At 36.9% G+C, this 21,100-nt stretch overlaps 2 long non-coding RNA genes across 3 annotated transcripts in view; one reads left to right on the forward strand and one right to left on the reverse strand.

Moving 5' to 3' along the window:
• Positions 1 to 275: 275 nt before the first annotated feature.
• Positions 276 to 14,600, reverse strand: LOC140001552 (uncharacterized). The gene is made up of 3 exons (XR_011806849.1): positions 14,568 to 14,600; positions 3,820 to 3,987; positions 276 to 2,286 (listed from the first exon to the last, which is right to left on the reverse strand). It is a non-coding gene; the product is annotated as an uncharacterized lncRNA (long non-coding RNA).
• Positions 14,601 to 15,927: 1,327 nt separating this feature from the next.
• The window catches only part of LOC140001554 (uncharacterized), a 53,900-nt gene continuing 48,727 nt past the window's right edge, over positions 15,928 to 21,100 (forward strand). The window contains exon 1 of one of the 2 annotated variants that reach the window (XR_011806854.1): positions 15,928 to 16,166. This is a non-coding gene — a long non-coding RNA (uncharacterized lncRNA). The remainder of the gene's footprint in view (positions 16,167 to 21,100) is intronic. The other variant, XR_011806852.1, reaches the window with a different exon arrangement.

The raw sequence follows: 21,100 nt of genomic DNA on the forward strand, positions 1-21,100 counted from the left end.
ATATCCTATGTTGGAAGGGACCCAGAAGGATCATTGAGTCCAACTCCTGTCTACACACAGGAACACATGAAAATCAAACCATATTTCTGAGAACTTTGTCCAAATGCTTCTTAAATTCTAGTAGGCTTGGTGCCTGCAGGAAAAAATAGGAAAGAAAAAAAAAAAAAAAACAAAAAACAAACACACAACTCTCCCCACGCCTTGTTTACCATTTGAATCCAAGAAAAATATCAGGTTTTGGTTTACAATAAACACTTCTTCACAGGCTTTCAGGTTCATAATTTATTCCAAGAGCTGCTTGCACTTCATAGTGAAATATGAGTACAAATTAGCTCTTCCAGAGGTTTAAAACAAATAGTTCTGTACATTTAGCATTACTTGGTTTCTTGCCTTTATTTTTTAGTTGACATTATTCTTACCTGCTGCATCTTATTACACAGACTTGTAGGCTAGGCTTGAGCGTGGTTTTTTTTGTTTTGTTTTGTTTTCCCATTTGGAACAGAGAAGACACGGCACTTCACAAACCCACTGTCCTATGCATGTCAGACAAATAAATGTTATGAGGCATTTTATACCTTAGAAAAATAGTCTAAATCCCACTGAATGGCTCCTAACTGGGAGAGGATTGTGCAGGAAAGAAGAAAGAAACATGACATGAAATGACAAAGCCAATCATAAGTTGATGAAGTAAGTACAGATGAATCTGTCATCCATGTGTCTAGAGAAAGTAAACTCTGTGTCTAGGCATGTGTGTCAGATAACAGACACCTTGTCTTAGTTTTTATATATACCTATTTTTATTGTCTGCATTCTGTTCATTTATGGAGAATCTTCATTAATATAACCTGGCTAGTCTGTACTTTAGCATTAATGGCCTACTCCAAGCCTGGGTCTGCTTATAACCAGACTTTAAAACATTTTCCATGGTGATTTTCTTGAAGCATGACAGAATAGTGAGATGATTTATGGAGTGAAATGACTAAAAAACAAACAAACAAACAAACAAACACAGCGTTAACACCTACTGGTGTGAGTAAACTACAGGATACCTTCCAGAATAAGTAGAACAGATTAGTATTTTACAGCAGAGAGTCTCAGATGGAAGGGTTTACTAAAGACCTAATTCTGCAAAAATGTTTAGAATAAAGGAATTACCTTTTGTTATTCTAATGAAAACACCTTCCACAGAATATTTCACAGTAGTAGCAACTTTGTAGAAAAGGGTTGTAAATAGTTTTTTCAAACATAATCTCACAAATCAGTATGGTCCATTTTCTGTTGATTATTTTAATTTCAGCCTTCACTTCTGTCCTGAGAACTGCTGCATTTTCACTTGAAACCATGGAGTGGTATGAATGGTTCCCTGGGGGTCTGCTATGAGGGGTCTCTCTTTGTTACCTGTTCCTGGAAGAAGGGGTGTTCTCTGTGCCTGCCAGGAACAACTTTCTCAATACAGCACTTCGCAATCCCAGGCCCCCAATGACCCTTCCAGCATGGCTGAGAGCATTCAGTCTCATGTCAGGGTGCAACTTATGGAGGGAACATTAGACTGGTGTTTGCATACTTTACCTCCAGTGACAGAACGTGAGCTGAATTTGTCAGCCTCCCTTGGCCTCAACTCTAGCACTTGAAAGATGATGGGGAAAATTAGTGCAAGCTTAGTCAAGAAGAAGAAAATCTTAAATCCTAATTTCAGGGTTGGAAGCAAGTAGAAGAGAGAAAAACAAAACAATAAACTGTAATTTGAACTGAGTTCTAACCAACTACCTTCTTAAAGAACTCTGGTCTCTAAAAGTTCTTGGCAGTCTAATGTGCCTTAAAGTTGCCCAGCATATTGGTGACAGGGAACATCATCCTAGAAACACCCCCTTGACTTGATGTATATCATAGAATTGGATCCTAAAGCTAGCAGAAGATTACAGTCACTTTCATGTACCAACTGCACCCTACTCCAGTATTCTGACTACCTTTGAGTGCAAGATGAAACTTCTCTCTCTCTCTGGCATTCATCACAGTCTTGAGTTTTAGATTCCTATCCAGTATCATGTTATCTGTGATGATTCACATTTCTGGTGTGCTCCTCATTCAGCAGTACAGGTTTCATGTCACAGGTCTCTTCCCATTGAGTTCTGGAGAGCAATATCAGGAATTAAATGTGCATAAGCAGGCTCTTCCTCTCTCCTTACCTCTGTCCCTTTCTATGCAAATCAGAAATTCATTGCTTCCTTGGGGACATTCCTAAAATTCTTCCAAGGCTGCTGCAACATTTCAAGGCCATGATAAGATCTGCAAAGGATATATAATAAAGACCATTAAATGTATTTGCATTCTTTTACACCAAGCTCATCCATAGTTTTTAATGCTACTTTTTGTATTGCAGCCATGTCATTATTAGTTCAATCCCACATATTGTCAATGTTGGGAACACTGGTTCACAAGATCTAATTAAGTAAGATTCTAAAGCATGTACTTTATTTTAAGAACGGGAGAAATAGTGCTCCCTTGCAGCAGTGAAATTTATTATAACAGAGTTGATGTTGAGAAAGTTTCAGACAAATCTCTCATAGTTGCACACCTAAAACTTACCCAGAAATAGCTGCCCTAACTTGAAAACTCTGCTCTAAAACATAGATCATGCTGAGACAGGGCAGGGATGTAAACCTAGACCTCATGTACTGAAAGCCAGTTGTACACAACTTCTTGTGCATGCCTGTACCTTGCCACCTATGACTTTATGAACTACGAAAAAACACAATTATAAAAATAGCTGGAACAATGGAACAGCTAAAAATAGCTAGAACAGAGTTTTTGGTCCAATCCTCTGGGGTCTGTTGTTGCTAAATAGTAATCATACTGCAGTCAGAATAATAGTTCAAAGGTTTAAAGTTAGACACATTTCTATATCACATAGATTTAGGCCAAATGCTTAACAGTAGATGGGAGGAATAATGCTTAGCACAGATGAATGCCAGACTACCAAAAGGTGCAATGTCAAAAGGGGACAACCCACAAGCCTATTGGGGACAGTTTGTCATGCTATTTCTTCCACTACCTAAACTATGCTGTAGGCACTTGGAAGGAAGAAAATGACACCATTAAGAGCACTCAGTTATTCAGCCTAAACAAGATGTGTGGGCTCAGCAGTTTACTTAGCATAAACAAGCCTAAGATTCTTTGTCTCCCTAGATGTTATAATATCTTGCTTTTTTTCCTCCTTTTGGAGAGGAGAAGGAAACTTTTGCTATACTCTTACTCACCTTCTGTACAAGCAGCCTCAGAAGTTTATTAAAATATATAGATTAAAAATGTTGAGTCTTAGAACAATATGTTCTAAGGCCTTGTTTTGCAGCTGGTCAAATCTCAGAGTATTGTCTGGCTACCTGCTCCAATGTACCGCAGGAAAGGCTCGTCTGGAAGATGGCATTACGAGCAGCACTTGGGGGAGGCTTCACTGTTTTGGGGAGAAGTGGCTATTTTCTGGTTTCATACAGAATATGTATATGGTAACATGTCATGGGTGTGGTAATTACTGATTTTTTATTTTTTTTTTAATTTTTGGTTATAAGCATCAATGCACGTGCTTGTGTATATATGCACTGTATTGTCAAAACGATAATCCAGAAGCACATGGCTCCTACTGAAATTTCTACCATATACTTCAAGAAGTTAATATTGTACACTACTGCCTTGCAGAGAAGATTTTATTTTCAGAAAGGTGAAGCCACTCTATATTTTGAGGACTTGTGCTTGGATTGCACTGCTAAAATATTCCGACCCTTTCCATAATACCATCTCTTGGAAAATAGTGTAAAAAAATACCTTATTTGCTGAGGAAATGCCACCAGCATATGCACTGGTCTTGGTAATAGGATCACCCCATATTTTATCATGGCTCTTCATTTTGCAAGGAATTTTCTTTTCTCTCCTTTAGTAGACTTGAGATAGCCCTCTTCAAGCAGTGGTTTGGAGTGGATTCCTGTGAAAACCCTGCTCAGGAAGAGGGGAAACTGAATCACTCCACACATCTATACAACTTTTCTCCTCAAAGATCTCAGTGTAACCAGTGAACAAAAACACAAAACCAAAGCAAAATGCTTGATTTTTTTTTTCTCTCCACACATTTGTATTCAGCAGAACTTAAAGAAAACACCTCCTAAATCCCTTCTGAATAATTTAGTTTGAAATGTTTACCCTTTGACAAAACAAAACAAAACAAAAAAAAAAACGGCACAAAATAACTAGGAAATACAAAGTCCTGAAACCATTCCCAGAAGCCACTGCTGCACACACAGTCCACTTATTTTGGTTCCTTTATGCCAGGAAAGACCTCCTTAAGCTTTCTGTTCAGCACAGGGCACAGGGAACTACAAAAGACACTCAGATCCCCTTCCTCATGGGAATCTCAATAGAAGAGAAAGAGGATCGCTTCACTGTGCAGGAAGCTACTTTAGCATACTGTGAAAGTAATTTGCCAGAGCATGCCAAGAGATGGTCACCATAGCCAGAGTTCTCTTTTCCTGTAAAAAGTGAGTTGCAAAGCAATACACTTTTACTGTTTAAATTTTTTGTGCTTATAATTTTATGGTTACTGATCACCATAATCTGTGACATCACCTTCTTATGACACAAAAGTCTTTTTTTGTTAGACCCCCTTTATATAAGTACCTCTCCTCTTTTTTTCCCAAATCTTCAAGAATTTCAAACATAGATCATTTCATTGGCCCTAAATGGTGGACAAAAATGAGAGTATACAGCAGTACCATATAGCAGAGCAATCCTTGTGTTTTAACCAACCTCAAACAACTCATTATACATGCTGATCCTCCTAGTTCTTTGTCACATGATAGGTGTATCACCCCTGAGGCAAGTGTGAATGTTTCAGCTGGTATGTCCTTTAGACTAAGGGATCCGTAGGAATACAGAGAACACAGTAAGGATTCCAAGAGGAGTTTTATGAGAACACCCGTAAACTAATGAATTAACTTGGGATTCCAGCCTAAGCCCAGCTTCATGAAGGTCTATGTACAACTTTTGCTAGTTGGTAGGTAATTTCTGAAACAAACTGAGTTAAGCAGGTACAGATATACCTCAACACCATGCCACTCCTGAGCTACACCAGAGTGTCATTTTACCTTGTTAACTGTATCAGTGAGGGAACATATCACCACTTAAATGTAAACAGCAATGGAATTCAATGGGTAAAAGTCGCATTTATATTGCATTGCTTAGACCTAGTAATATAAATAAGAGAGCAAGAAGATTGAAATTGAAATTTCCACAAAACAGATAAAAAGAGTAACAATGTAGTATGTACCAAAAATGAATGTGCTTACTGTGATGCCAAGAAACCAGAGGCATGTCTGAAGAAGGATAAAAGTGGAAGCAAGTTGTAACAATGCAATCAAGCCTGGAGGCTGCCCGGAGCCAGTTGAGGCACATTTTTTCTGTTAATATTCAAAAATCAGCTGACTGAAATTATACAATAGAATTTTTCAGTTTAGGTGACAAATAAGAGAAAACAGACAAGCAAAAAACTTCTAATTTTGTGTTAGAAATAATGAAAAGAAAGGACAAGATGATAATGAGCCCAGTACTTATCAGGGAAGGGGAGAAAAAAAAGTGTCAGTAGCTCAAAGTCTTTTTTATTTCAATTATCTTGAAAAATTAATTTTCCTATATGGTTAATGCAATAAGAATGAAAAACATAAGGAAGAACCCATACTCAAAAACATTAAAATATTTTAGATATTCTAAAATCTGCGAACTCCTGATATAGAATTCTATAATAGTAAAGCAACACCCAATGCTGCAGAAATTTGTCTCAAGAAATCATGGTAGTCGAGACAGTCTGAAGGCATAGATATTTCCAGTTTTGAAAAGGGTAGAATGGAATTGTAAAAACAGACTCTTTTGATCCCCAGGAAGGATCCAAAGTAAATTATTAAAAGCAGTTTGCAAGTATCTGAAGGATAATTATGTAAAAAAGAAAAACCAATACTGGTTTGTCAAGAATTAAACATACTCAGTCAATGCAATTCCCTTTTTCTCCAGAAAATCATCTCATGTACAGAGCAGGAGGCAGCAGGAGGATGTTACTTGACTTTTAGCTTTTGAGGTCCTTCCACACAGCACTCCCTTGAGGAAAGCTTGTATATGAATGGCAGTTTCAAAGCTGACAGCAAACATATGCTCCAGGGCTATTTGTCAACTGTTTACACACTGGAGGGAATGGCTGCCATCCAGAGGGACCTTGATGGGCTTGAGAGGCGGGCCTGTGTGAACCTCATGAGGTTCAACAAGGCCAAGTGCAAGGTTCTGCGTCTGGGCTGGGGCAATCCCAAGCACAGACACAGGCTGGGAGAAGGGAGAATGAATTGAGAGCAGCCTCTCAGAGAGAAGGACCTGAGGGCGTTGGTTGATGAAAAACTCAACACGAGCTGGGAATGTGCACTTGCAGCCCAGAAAGTCAACCATATCCTGGGCTGCATCAAAAGAAATGTTGCCAGAAGGTCGAGGGAGGTGATTCTCCTCCACTATTCTGCTCTTGTGAAACCCGAGTATAAAAAGTCAGTATAAAAATGACATGGGCCTGTGGGAGTGATTCCAGAAAAGGGCCACAAGGATGATCACAGGGCTGGAGCACCTCTTCTATGAAGACAGGCTGAGAGAGTTGGGTTTGTTCACCCTGGAGAAGAGAAGGCTCTGGGGAAACCTTCTAGCAACCTTCCAGTACCTAAAGGGGGCCTACAGAAAAGCTGGGGAGAGACCCTTTTTTAGGGAGTGTAGTGATAGGAAAAGGGGGAATGATTTTAAACTAAATGAGGGTAGATTTAGATCAGGTATAAGGAATAAATTCTTTACTGAGAGGTTGATGAGGCACTGGATCAGGTTGTCCAGAGAAGCTGTGGATGCCATATCCCTGGAGGTGTTCAAGGCCAGGCTGGATGTGGCTTTGGGCAATGCCCATGGCAGGGGCATTGGAATTACATGATCTTTAAGGTCCCTTCCAACCTAAACCATTCTGTGATTCTATGAACTGTTTCTTATTATGTTAGGTTCTCTAGGGCCCTTCCCTGTGCTCTCTCTCTCTTTTAATAGTTTGGATGAAAGAACTTTCATTAAAAAATGAGTGAGTGAAAATGGCAGGCAGAAGATCATTGAAGATGATTTTGACAATTTGAGAAATATTTTGATATAAAAAGGTGTATTTCAATAAAGATGGAATTCAATATACTGCATATGGGGATTTAATACAGGAGACAGCATTAGCTGATTGGCAGCAATAACACAGAAAGGACCTAGAAGTTAAAATGCTTCACAGAGTAACTGAATCAACTCTGTCATGCTGTTGTAGAAAAGCATATGTCATTTTCTGTTGTCTGGAAGGTAGCTGTTCTGCTGTATTTGGCACTGGTGTCTGGTGTGGACTTAACTGGAATACTATACTCAGTTGGGATACCATACTTTAAGAAAGATGAAGTTGAAGAAAATCTAGAGAAAGCAACTGCGGGGGGGGGGGGGGGGGCGGGGGGGGGGGGGAGGGGAGGAGAGGAGGGAGAAAAAAACAGAGCTATGGAAAATGGGACCCATTAAAAAGTGAAGATATGATTATATTTAGCTAACATATAAACAAAATAAACAAGGGAGGAAAAACATAAAAGGCCTTCCAGTCCTGTCAGTTTTTTTTGTTTGTTTGTTTGTTTATTTTGTTAACAGAGTAATTGTCTTGTGTACTCCAAGACTTCAGAGGGTAGGGCAAACATGTAAATAGCTTAATTTGCAACAAAAGAGCTTTTTATTTATTTATTTTGGAAATCGTTTATAATTTTAAGATGAGAGATGAATTACAAATGTCTAAGGAAGATGTGCAGTTTTAGTAACTAGAGGATCACAGATGTGTTTAAACAAGCCTCCCTCAGGAATAGTTCATGTTCATTTGATACTATTGGAACAAATGTACCCTTTCTCCTCCTGTGTTTCTGAGGCATATTCTTTTCATGCTTTGTGTGTGCAAATAGTTACCAGCAAATGTAAAATCGCCATACCTCAGTCAGCCCTAAAGACAACTCAATGCCTGGTGGGGTTTGTCCAGCCATCTCCCTGTGGGTCATTGCCTTTCTACAAGCATACACAGGCTGGCAAATCCAACAGCCAAGAACCCTCTTCTGCCAGCCTCCTTTAGGCCCAGCTGTAACCCCCCTTTTTAATGGGCCACCCACAAGGCTTTTTCATGGCAATTATGGCCCCTTTGCCAGAAACATATTGTTTCTCATGCCAGCTCAGAGCCTTTCATCCCAATATCCAAGCCACTGAGCCCTCTTTCTGCAGCCAGCTCCCAGGCTATTTAACTTCTCCCTGCTACTCCAAAAGCCACATAGCCTCTGGCTCTCTTCAACTGCTGGTTATATTTCCCTTTCTGTGCTGGAAGAACTATTAAGCTCTCTAATATGTGGATACACACCAAAAATAAATAAATAATAATAAAAAAAAAAAAAAACACCAACGAATTAAACAAAACCAGTGTCTCTCTTCTTATCTTTGTAAATGGTATCAGGGAAAACTACTACCATCCTCAGATTAGAATATGGATGGATTGAGAAACTGTCCAGTGGGAGACATATGTCCTCCACCAAATTTGACATCCTAAACCTGCTTATGGGAAAGAAATGTGAGTTTTTCTATAACCTGATTCTTCAGCTTTTAACAGGTACCCTTTCCCATTCTTTCTTACGGAGGTGAAAACCTCTTCTTCTCAGTGCTCTCTTTACTCCCAACTTGCATCAAATCATTCCTTCAAGCACACTGGTTCTATTAAACTTACAAATAAATACCTTCTTACTTTCACACATTTTGACATGCCTGAACTGTGTTCTGTGGCCGAACTGTGCCTTAAGACAAGAATCACATTTCCTTGTTTCCAGAGTGCCAATAGCACCACCATCACTTGGCAAACAATAAGTATTTCTTGAACTTTTTCAGATGCAAAGTAAAACCATACAAAGAAGAATGTGAATTCACACAGAAGTCAGATTTTCATGACTAATATACTGAAAAAAATCATTACTTTGCTGTTAAGAATATATGCCTTTTAGGCACTTGTACAAAAAAAACGTGTTATTCAGAAACAGATCTTTGGAAAGCCATTTAGATGTCCTTTTCCAGGTGCTTTGTATAGATTAGATCTTGTTAAGGGGACTAGGAATTTTCAAAGCAACTTGAAAGCTTTTGTGATTTATGGCTGCACTAACATTCTGAAATTTTCCTTTTCCTTTTTTCTTTTTCCTTTTTTTTTTTTTTTTTTCTTTTAAATCGAGGTCTGTTTCCTTAAAGTGTCACGATGCAAAAAAAAAAAAATAAAAATAAATAGTATATACAGTAGAGGTACTTTTCCACATTATGAACGTTTTAATAATATCTTATATTTTTAAAAAGGGACAGACAAACAGAGGGAGAAAACATTTTGTAATTAGAAAAAGAACAGTCAGAAAACTCTTCTGTTAATATGGGTAAGAAAATTAGGTTAATCTCTTCAAACTTGGATAATTATTGGAAAGAACTGAAATAGAAACTTTTTTTATATATTTTTTTCTTTTTAAGTCTTTATGCCTGAGGACCCTCAGGAGAAGATAGCTGGGAGATGTCTGACATCAGAACACCTCTCCCCACCCCAGAGACTTCCACCCCTGTAACAAATATAACCGAATGAGATGATTATCAGCTTCATTGCAATCGGCAGTCAGGTATGCTAACATGAAGCACTGAGTTGTTAGCTGTGGCATCTCTGGGGATCTTAAATACCTGATTTGGCCATACAGAAAAAATCGAACAGGGAATAGTAGCAAGTATCATTTCACACTTCCCAGGCAAATTGATTTGTGAAAATGAGTTGAAATAAACCTTTACTTTCCCAGATTTAAAAGTTTAAAATAATATACCAATATAAATTTTTCTTTAACAGTTGCATAAGCCTTTGAGATCCTCAAGGAAAGGCATAAGTATCACAAAGCAATCGACTGTTGATACATTGTTCCCTCTTCTCAATTACACATTTTTGTTTAAATATTCTGTATACAAAGATTCAATTTCCATTCTTCAATGACCTAAAAGAAGAATGACTCCACCAAAATTGCTGGCATAAAACTGATTCAGCTGAAATGGGAAATAAGTCTAGAACCTGAGAATATCTGCATATATTGCAGGCTATATACACAGAGCGGAGTAAATAATGAAAGAACAAGAATTTACAAGCCAGTAACGGTTGTTGAAAAGCTTTGAAAATTAATTGGGAAAAAAAGTTGGTTGAGCTTCTATAATAAGAGAAATCCTTTAATGCAATTCTGCAGCAAACACGCTCTGTAGTGTTTAAATCTTGACTCCTACCCAGGATGAAAAGGAAAGAGAGAAAGTAATTCCACTAAATCACGTGGTGTAACCTACATGAAAGTTAAAAAAGTAATTTCCAAATAAAACAGTCCCAACATGTTACCGCTTCTTGCTCTTCTCTGCTCGTGAGAATAATTACACATGCACTAAAACACAACAAAATACTTTTATTCCTTATTTAAATCGGTAATAATATATGGTTATATTAATATGAGTATATACTTATATTTGTTCTTTTTCACAGTTAAAAAGTTAGGCTGTGAGGTGAGAAGGTGTGCATGAGAAGATAACAAGAACTAAGTGAAGTGCAGCAGTAATTTTGAGGACCTGAGAGCACAGGTTTTAGTCAGAGGCTGAACAAAGCATTTGGGTTTTGCTCCTGAAAAAGCAGGGGGATCAGTGTAATACTCAGTTGAACATTTTCTTTGTGACAGCCCAGCAACCTTTTTCTTGTGCATTAGAATTCAGAGCAGACATTTCCTTTTGTCCTACCCAATTTTTATTTAAAGCATTCACAAATATGCTCACAGACTTGTCTTCCTATTTTCTTTTTCTTGCATGTCACATATGTATACTGCATGACTGCAACAAAAGCTATCTGTGGCAGACCAAGGAAGTCCACATCAATTTTTATTTATTTCTCCTCACAATCCAAAATGAGGCTTCTGAAAATTAAAAAGGGAACTGAGCTTTCTTTAAAAATATATTTATATAAAAATATATATATAAAAATAAAATAAAATAAAATAAAATAAAATAAAATAAAATAAAATAAAATAAAATAATAAAATAAAATAAAATAAAATAATAAAATAAAATAAAATAAAATAAAATAAAATAAAATAAAATAAAATAAAATAAAATAATAAAATAAAATAATAAAATAAAATGAAGGCCAAATGTCTAAATCTTTAATTTTGAACTGGAGGTGATACAAATTAAACATATCTAATACACATTTCAGTGGTTCTATTCACTTATTCACTCTTACCAGAATTTGGAGACCAATAAAACAACATCTTCATGCCCTACCCCCTCCATTCCCCATTTTTTTTTCTTTATTATTTTTTTTTTTACCCCAGAAGGATGCCAATAGCTCAACATGATCATGTCCAGACTGCTACAGGTTTCAGCAAGGCCCTAGAGACTCCCTTAAACTCAACAGTCAATCAACTTGGACAGCTAGGCCAACAATTTTACACAGTGCAAGGGTTTGGTGGCATGAAATAATGAAGCATTAAAAAAGGGACTTAAATCAGCAATCACAGTTAGAATGAGTTTACCTCACCCATGTATAGATGTGTAAAAGTCGGGATCTTGATTCAACTGTCCCCACATCCAATGTTGTCTGAGCTGGCCAAATATACTCTGCTTAGCTACTAGCTGTCACTGCAGAAGATTTCCATAAATCCTGTTACACATCTTTCAAGCTAAATACACATCCCTTTCTATATCCCCGAAGAGTTTCAAGTGGCCCTAGGCATTACTGCCTGAGAGAATAATTTGAGCTCTAAGATCTTGATAATTAGATCTGAAAGAGGTTCATTCAGACCATCTTTCTAGTTAATGGAGACAAAACTTCATCCTCAGAAGTAATTTATCACATTTTAAAGAGGAATGGAAAAAATTATCCTCCATTAAAACAGATAATATATTTCTGTATTGACTACAAACTGGTCTAAGACTTCATTTGCCCAAATATTAGACAGCTAGAGTGCTGTTTAGACACATTCAGTGATCTCTAGAGATAAATTTGGATTATCAAGTGGAAAGATCTACTTTGGAATGAACTGAAGTGACCTCTTGCTTCCTTTACTGCAGTAACTTCATCTACAGTGGATGTGGTCGGAGCTTGGAAATACAGCATGCATGCAGACACTGTAGGCAAGGCAAAATCAGTCTCACTGGAAAAATACAAACATCTGAAGTTAGGAAAGATGTTTGTCATTTTCATTTTTTTCTTGGATGTTTTCAAACATCCAACATCACCTACAAGACCACTGAAAGACACTGAAAAATTAGGAAGTCCTCAGCTAGTGTGATCAGTATTACCCTACAGCCTACAAGATTTACACATGTTAAGAGATGTACTGACTACTTGGTTTGGGGATATTACACTGGCATTACTCCCTTCCTGATTGTGGAAAATTTTCTAAGCATGCAGGTGTAGAATAAAGTACATTACTGGATTTTTTTTTCTGAATATTGACAAATAATACACATTTCTGTGTTAGTGCTAACTTGAGTAAGTCACTTTTTTTTTTTTTTTTTTTTTTTCTCCTGCAGTGAAGAACTTGAAGGGCAGCTAGTACTACTTAAATAGTTTCTCAATTTTACCTATATTCAATATAATTCTGCTGGAAATGTACTGAAAGACTATTCTATTGAGTGACAAGAGAGCAATCCAAATGACAGTCACTACACACTATAGACAAATTCTGGAAAGATTGGTGGCCATATCTACAAAGAAGATAAAATGTCACTGCTTGGACTAGTTAATAATGACATTCAGGGAAGTAAGGGAGGTGAGGTTTCCAAAGAAGAAATTTTCTCTCATAGTGTCCAATAAAGTTTCAAATAATTGTTAAAAATACCACAGTTGTAACATGTCATGCTATAGAAGCCTTGATATGAAATACTGATTTTGATCAGATGGAAAATAATATGTTTATTATAGTATTAAAAGATTTACATGTTGGGGAGAATGAATCAATCAAACATATTACATAAGACACAAGCTAACTCTTTATACAAGACGTGGCAAAACACAAACAGCCCAGCCCAGGAAAACCTGCTGATCACCCTTTAAAAACAAAAAGAAAGTTGCTTGGGCAGATTATGGGTGTGCTGTTTATCAGCATAACTTGTCTGGGCTTACACATATAAAGCAATTAACTGGCAGAAAGGATCTGATAAGTTATTATTTTACTTTTCAATGCAAACATAAATTTCTTTAAAATTAATCATCCTTACAATTAAGTGATAAGCAGCTAAAAATATTCAGCAAGACAGGTAGCTAATTCTCAGTAAATAATTTGGTTATTTCAGCTTTTTCTTATAGTCAAATTGCCTGAAAAGTATTTATGTTTTTTTTTTTTTCAATTTAAGAAGAAACCATTTTTGCAATTCAAATTTATTCACCATTTTAAATTATTTTATACATGTAGACTCTGCTGGCAGGGATATGCAAAATCTCAACTGTGCTACAACATGCTGATCACATGATTTTCTTTCTTTCTTTTTTTTTTTTTTTTCCTCCAATTTGGATGAGTAAAATTTTGAATTAGCTTTCTTCACAAGGAGAAAAATGTACCTTTATTATGCTTCATTAGAAATATATCATTTCACTGATCATTCCTGTTTGAAATGGATGTTACTGTATCCATGGGGAATAAACACATGAAAAATTAAGCAAAGAAGATTCAATTCACAATTTGTAATGTAGTAGTGTACATGTATATGCATACATATGAATTTAGACAAAAATGGAGAAAGACAAGAAGTGTCATTACATTACATTTATGTGGACATTAGTCACTCCCATTAATTGCTGCTATGTTTCCTGGGTATGTTTACTATGAAACATTAAACTAAGCAAGTCTGTGTATCCAATTTGCCTCTGTAAAATCATTCTTATACTAGAATGCATAAGACAACATCTACTTACACCAGTAGATGTTGAGAGCTGCCAGCTGGAAAGCAGCTTTGTAGAAAACAACCTGGGGAGGACCGAACACTGGCACAGGTTGCCCAGAGAAGGTATGGGGTCTCCCTCCTTGGAGATATTCAAAAACCATCTGCGTGGTCCTTGGCAACCTGCACTAGGTGACCAGGACTGTTGGACTAAGTGATCAAGGTACCTTCCAACATCAGCCATTCTTTTATTATGTGAAAACAAGGAATCCTGACCTTCCTTCAGTCAAAAAGAGCTAGGCTATTGTCGTGGTTTAACCCGGCCGGCAGCTAAACACCACACAGCCGTTCGCTCACCCTCCCCCCTCCCTCTCTGGGACGGGGGAGAGAAATGGAAAGTGAAGCCCGTGAGTTGAGATAAAGACAGTTTAATAAGACAGGAAAATAATAATAACAAAATAATAATAACAATAATAATAATAATGATACAATGGTGATAATACGAAAGTAATAGTATGTACAAACAAGTGATGCACAATGCAATTGCTCACCACCCGCTGACCGATGCCCAGCCTAACCCCGAGCAGTCCGGCCCCCTCCCCCCAGCTAGCCACCCCTATATATTGTTTAGCATGACGTCAGATGGTATGGAATACCCCTTTGGCTAGTTTGGGTCACCTGTCCTGGGTCTGTCCCCTCCCAGCTCTTACTGCACCCCCAGCCTGCCCGTTGGCAGGACAGAGCAAAAGGCTGAGATGTCCTTGGCTTGGTATAAGCACTGCTCTGCAACAATTAAAGCATCGGGGTGTTATCAGCACTCTTCTCATCCTAAGCCAAAACACAGCATTCCACCAGCTACTAGGAAGAAAATTAATTCTGTGCTAACTGAAACCAGGACATCTATTTACTTAATCAGGGTGAAAAATTCACCAGACCTCCATTAATAGTATTTGGCGTATGAGAAGTGACAAAACTTAGTACTTCCAACTGTAACAGCTGGAAGAAATGAAACAGCTACAGCTACAAAAATAATGCTTTACTAATAGGTATTTTAACACTAATGCAATAATAATTTATTAATTTCTTAAAATAAAATCCCATTTGTGATACATTTAGCAGAATCAAACAGAAAATTATATCTATGAAGAACCATATAATGGTGGTTGATAACAAAGATGTTGATGTGGAATTCAGTGCCTGATTTATTATGAAACCTTTGGAAAAACAGTTACCCCTTCCTTAAAGCAATTAATGAAATAAATCCTGTGATAAATAAGCAAGCAATCACTGTCTATGTTTATTTTCATGAAAACACTTTTTTTTTTTTTTTTCCAGAGGAAATTATTATGTTAAGGGATTTTAAACTATAAACGTATGCCTTAATTGCTAATCTACACATAATTATCTGAGGAATAAATCTAAATGCAGATTATAACATTGACCTGAATCTGGGGGCTTTCCGTGTGTTCCATGTCCAGATTGCAACTTTGGTTTGCCTATGGGGTCCTTTCTTGCTAGCGTAGTAGAGCAGAATTCTAAGGTTTGGTAATACAGGTCCAAGAATATTTCTTGGCCCAGGGTATACAAATCCAAGTGAAAAAAGAGATTTCTCCAATTTTTTCACACCAGACCAGCCTGCTGTATTTCTTCAAGGGCAGAACAGCTGCCCTTGAAAACTATCAGAGCTGAAAAGCTGTGAACAAGAGGAAAACTAACACTGACAGAAATGCTGGGCAGCAGGGAAAGGACACAAATTCACACAACTCAAAATTAAGTCTACAGCTATATTCAAAAATCATCCTCAAGCCACTTGAACAACCTGAGCCTCCTTGCTTTCTCTGTTTAAGGCTTTGCAGTTCCCACTGAAGTGTTTCATAACAAACTTAATTAACCCCCCAATCATGCAGCCAGATATATTTCAGGTGGGTTTTCCATTAGCAAGTTTTCTGTGCCCAAAGATTACATCACATCACTAAACTCACTTGGCTATAGCAGGTGACACAAGCCAAAGAAGAAAGAAAGAAAATTGCTTGTTTAAGAGAGAGAGGTCATGAGTGAGAGGAGAGCTTTCACATTCAGTATGGAGGAGCCAGGATTTCTCAGATGACTCTGAAGCAGATCTAACAGATGTTGATGAGAAAGCAATTGAGGTAGGTAAATTCTAAGAAGTGTGGTTTTTGTTTTTTGTTTTTTTATTTTCAAAATCTGTGTACACTTATGATAAAAGGAATATAATAATGTTTTGGAAACCCCATTAAGTCTTGTATCCGCTTACGTTCAGTTATCATGATGTGTTCAAAAATAAACCCTGAGTGGGAGTCTTGGATAAGGAAACATAAAATGCTGCATTCTTTTCATGCCAAGAAACTTTAAGAGTGCATATGACTTGCATTGCTTCAACAAGTAGAAAGGTAGTAGGTTATCTAAGCAGAAGGATCATTCCTAGGTCTGTAACTCTATGTGATGACAGTGTATCATACTGAACTGTGGAAATATATTGATTGACTTTAAATACCTGAGGGTTCCCGAGTACTCTGTGCAGAAAGGCATAAATTCTGGTCTAATGAAACCAGTACTAAACCGATATCACTCAACCAAAATCGTAATCAGTGAAGAATAGAAAACAGGAAAAAAAAAATGTTGTGTAAGGTTGTTGATGTAAAAAATTCAAAATCAGGCCTACATCTAAAGACTTCAGGAGATTAAAAAAAAAAAGGCTTTTGTTCTTCCCCTCTCCCCAGAGGTATCTCTATGTTCTTTATGTTGATTTAGTTGTTAGTTTTAGTGGTAGCTACTGTTATGCTTTATTGGAAGTGTTTTCTATTACCTATTATAAAAATCATATTGCATCAGGAGATAACTATATCATGTTGGCAATCAAGAGTCATTTGTTTCATGGAACTTTAGCATCACATTTAAATGTCAATGCATTACTTACTGCATACTGATAATTAGTTAACTTTAATATATTTCATAATTGGATTAGACAGCTTACAGAAGATGGAAAAAAAAAACAAAAGGCAAATGATTCCAGTGTCCTTCAATGCCATATTTCCAGTGTAACACAGGACTTACTCAAGTCTGAGTTGGAGTATGAAGGTCAGTGAGAGCAGATTTGGGACCAGAGTCCTAGCTCCAGACAATATGCAGGCTAAGTCAAATATGATGGTGAAACCGCAGTGAACTATTATATAATGTTTTTATTTTGTGTCCAAGATCTTGGAAAAGTTATGCCTGATATAGTATTGGAAACAGAGTCAAACTACAACTGCAAGACTGAAGGCTGAAAGGCTGAATGACCAACGGAATATCAAATCCAATTGAATAAGTGTCAGAAACCACATGAGCTGTCTAGTATATCATCCTAGACAAGGCAAAGAAAACACTCTCAGTTTATGGTACAGGTCAAGCTAGCAGCTGTTTTCATTAAGCAGTATAGAGAAGGGGATTGTATTTCAGAGGTGGCTGACAGAAATATACAGGTATGATCTCTGCTGTACAATGTGCCCTCAGTGCCTAAGAATGGGAACGGCTCCATTTCATTTACCAGTAAGATGCAACCAGGGAGGTATAGTATCAACACTGAAATACAGAACATACTGCCTTTTGTATATATAAAAACATTATTTTCAACTTAAGTATTTTAACAGCATTTGGCGTTAGAGGTTTTGCCTTGCAGACGTACACCCACCACTGCACACAATTATTCATATAAGCATCTCTTCATTTATGGCTTACAGAACATCACAGGTGTGTTTAGAATTCATTGTGCATAATCTTTAAAGGTCAGTGCACATATTTACAGTATTGCTGCATGAAGATTTGCTGCTAAATGTAATTTTAGGTCACAGTACTTACACTCCAGCTGATGTCAGAAAGGAGAAAGGAATGAAGACAACATAAGTATCATAAGGGGAGCAGATTGTAAAGAAGACAAATTTTATATTATTTATTTGAGGGGAAAAACAAACAAACAAAAACAAAACAAACAAAACCCAGAAAAGTTCAGTCCAAAAACAGACTCTTTCAGAACTTTATAAACAATTAGGAACAAGATGAGTGTGGAAACTAGTTTGGAAACTTAATTGTAGCTAAAGTGGTAATGGTGTTTTAATGAATGTTTATAGACTGAATATTCACTGCAATATGTTAGTCTTCCTTTTCGCTTCTTATCTTTTTCTTTGACAAACACAGCAGTATTTTTATTTTACTCCATATTACATTAGAGTGCTATTCAATATAGTGTTACAATGTCTGTTTAGACATCATGTGGAAGAACAGGGCACTTAAGGAAGCCATGTGATGGCACTTAAGGAAGCCATGTGATAGTAATAGTATCTTAGCTGTAATTGGATAAGTATTTGTATTTCCCTTTATATCAATTGAAGAATCTAAGTGTCCTTCTGGAATATGTTTATTGCAATCGATAGATAAGTTTCTTGCCATTGTAACACTACCCAGTAGTCTCAGTTTCTACTAGCGCTGGTCCCTGTTGTGTTCCACATATGTACAAAGTATTGCTGTATTTTTAATTTTTGGTGTTTTGGTTAAGGGTGATTGGATATAATAAAAGGATGTGCCTTATAAATGTATCATGAAAATTACAGGAACACAATGACCTTGTGTACTAAAGAAAGAAGAGTTAATTTGTTAACCACAGACAAAAAGAAAAATAACTGAATGACAAAGAAGGGCAGTCATTCATTCGTGTACTAGCTAAATTAAATACACTACATTAAATTTCTTTTTCATGAATATCTATGCTTATATATAAACCAGAACTCCCATCTGTTTTCATGTTAAAACTAAAGGGACCAAAAAAAAAAAAAAAAAAAAGGGACAGATAAAAGGATATACCTAGGAAGAAAAACAAAAACAAAAAAATGTTGATCTGTTTAAGTTTCATAACAAAAGCATAAGTTGCATTCATGTCAGAGAAAATATTCTCCATTACTTTTTGGATCAGATTTTTCTGTGGAATTACTCACGGTGGTGTCAATGAGAAAATAAATTGATCTTTGATTTTCATCAAATTCATCAAAGATTTAAATTCATCAAACTTTCCTCATCATTCTTTAAAAAAAGGTATGTTATAACAAAGATCATTTCTCCAAGGATGGATGAAGCTATGAGGCTATCTCACTTCCAGGTCAATGCTTCCTGCGGTAGCCCAGCTCAGCAGGAAAAAACAAATCCTTACCACAACAGCTTTTTGGTTATCTGGGCAAAATTAATTGGCAGTTTCAGTCTCTGGAAAAAAAACTAGCCACATAAACAAGACTGGGCTTGATGTTGCCTTTGGTGTTGCAGTGTAGCCTCCATTAAAAACAGCATAGGCAAGCCCTATTGCATGAGTGCAGAGCTGAGTAAAATTCTTCCTACTATGGAGATATAAATGAGCTGAGGGAAGTGAGGTAGGTGAGTCGAGTTTTTCAGAGTCATCATAATTCTCTACACACTTCTCTACATATCCTCTGTAAATATTGAGGGCGCTTTTATTTATTTATTTATTTTTGGACTAAGTTCCTACTTTCGGCTGCCTGCCTGCTAAATCAGCTAAGTTCAGGTCCATATATTGGGTTTGGCTTGTCAATCGCATATGGGCATGTTCAACAGGTTGTTGATAATCTGCCTCTTAAGAGTGAAGCAGATGGGAACTGCCTCTGCAGAGCTGTTGCCCAAATGAGACCTGTGTCAACATTCAGCCACAGGATATAGAAACCTGAGGGTAATTTAAAGGCTCCTTTTATAGATCTAGTCCTTGGGTGACTTGTCTAGTTCTTTAAGAAGCTTCTGGTAAAACAGAAACTCAGACCATACTCTTCACACTAAGTATTGGCAATTTGCGCTGCCTCATGAGCCCTGTGTTTCGTGAAAAATACATATAAACCAAAAATTCCTCTTATTTAAAACTTTAGTGTCTTACCGTGTTTTGGATGTGCTTTGTGAGCTGCTCTCTTCACCTTCCTGTTAATTTTGTATCAAATTACCATTTCAGAGGGCACTGAAATAGACAGCATTTTTTTTCCTTACCCTTTCAAGTCTTCCTGAGGTTATTGTGAAACATATTCAAGCTGGGAGATGAGACAGGTTCTTCTGCTTAAATATGCTTATATAACGCATACACTACTCCTTGGGCATCATGATGACCTTACTACCTGTTCTGTGAAACCCCAGGGCTCTCTCAGTGACAAAAGTCTGTGGTCTGGCAGGCTTCGGATTGCAAAGGGTTAGGTTACTTCAAGAAAGAAAAGGTTGGGAAAGAAAAACGCATGACAAGAAAAATCTTGTTTCATATAACTGAGTGCAAATAACCAAGGCTTTGCATGCACCTGAAAATTATCCTGGATTAAGATGGGATGTGTATATATGTATGTATGTATACATGTATGTATATATATATAAAGTACTACTGAATTCAGTAAAATTCTAAGCACAGATCTTATTCAAAATGAGAGTGAAGTTTCCTGGCATTACCTGCTTCCACAATTCTTGTCCTGGAATAAGTGTCTTAGTTTTTAATTTTTTTAAGGTAAGCATTCCCAAATAAAGTCTGTGTAGACAGACTTGATAGATGCCTGTTTACGAAAATACTTTGCTCTAGATTAGAAACAATTGAATATTACACACTTTAGCTGTAGAAGCATCAGAGTGAGAATTAGAGACCTGTGGGAGACCTTCTTTCTGGAGCAGCAGCTGGCAGGCAGCACCTCTCAAACAGCAGCAGGTACCTCAATTTAAGCGGGTGAATTACAACTTTGTTTCATCACAGACATTTTTATTTCTGCTAATGTAAAAGAAGTATGCTGAAATAATCTGAATAGCAAACTGAGGCACATAGTGTGCAGATGTAACCTGGTTTTCTTTGGAAATAAAAGACAAGTAATATTTGGCCCAATTTGACAAGCTCTGAGATTTCAGCAAAAAAGGCTGTTTCCGTCAGTCTCTATTTCTACCCAAATTTCTCTGACCAGCTGTCCCATTCAGATTTTGTCTTCTTATAGTTTCTCACAGCACACATCTGTTGTCATTTAATCTGGTATAAAGTTACAGTGGATATACCACAGAGTACCATCTGGCCCAG

The sequence above is a fragment of the Anas platyrhynchos genome, chromosome 1, assembly GCF_047663525.1.
Source record: "Anas platyrhynchos isolate ZD024472 breed Pekin duck chromosome 1, IASCAAS_PekinDuck_T2T, whole genome shotgun sequence".
NCBI lineage: Eukaryota > Metazoa > Chordata > Aves > Anseriformes > Anatidae > Anas > Anas platyrhynchos.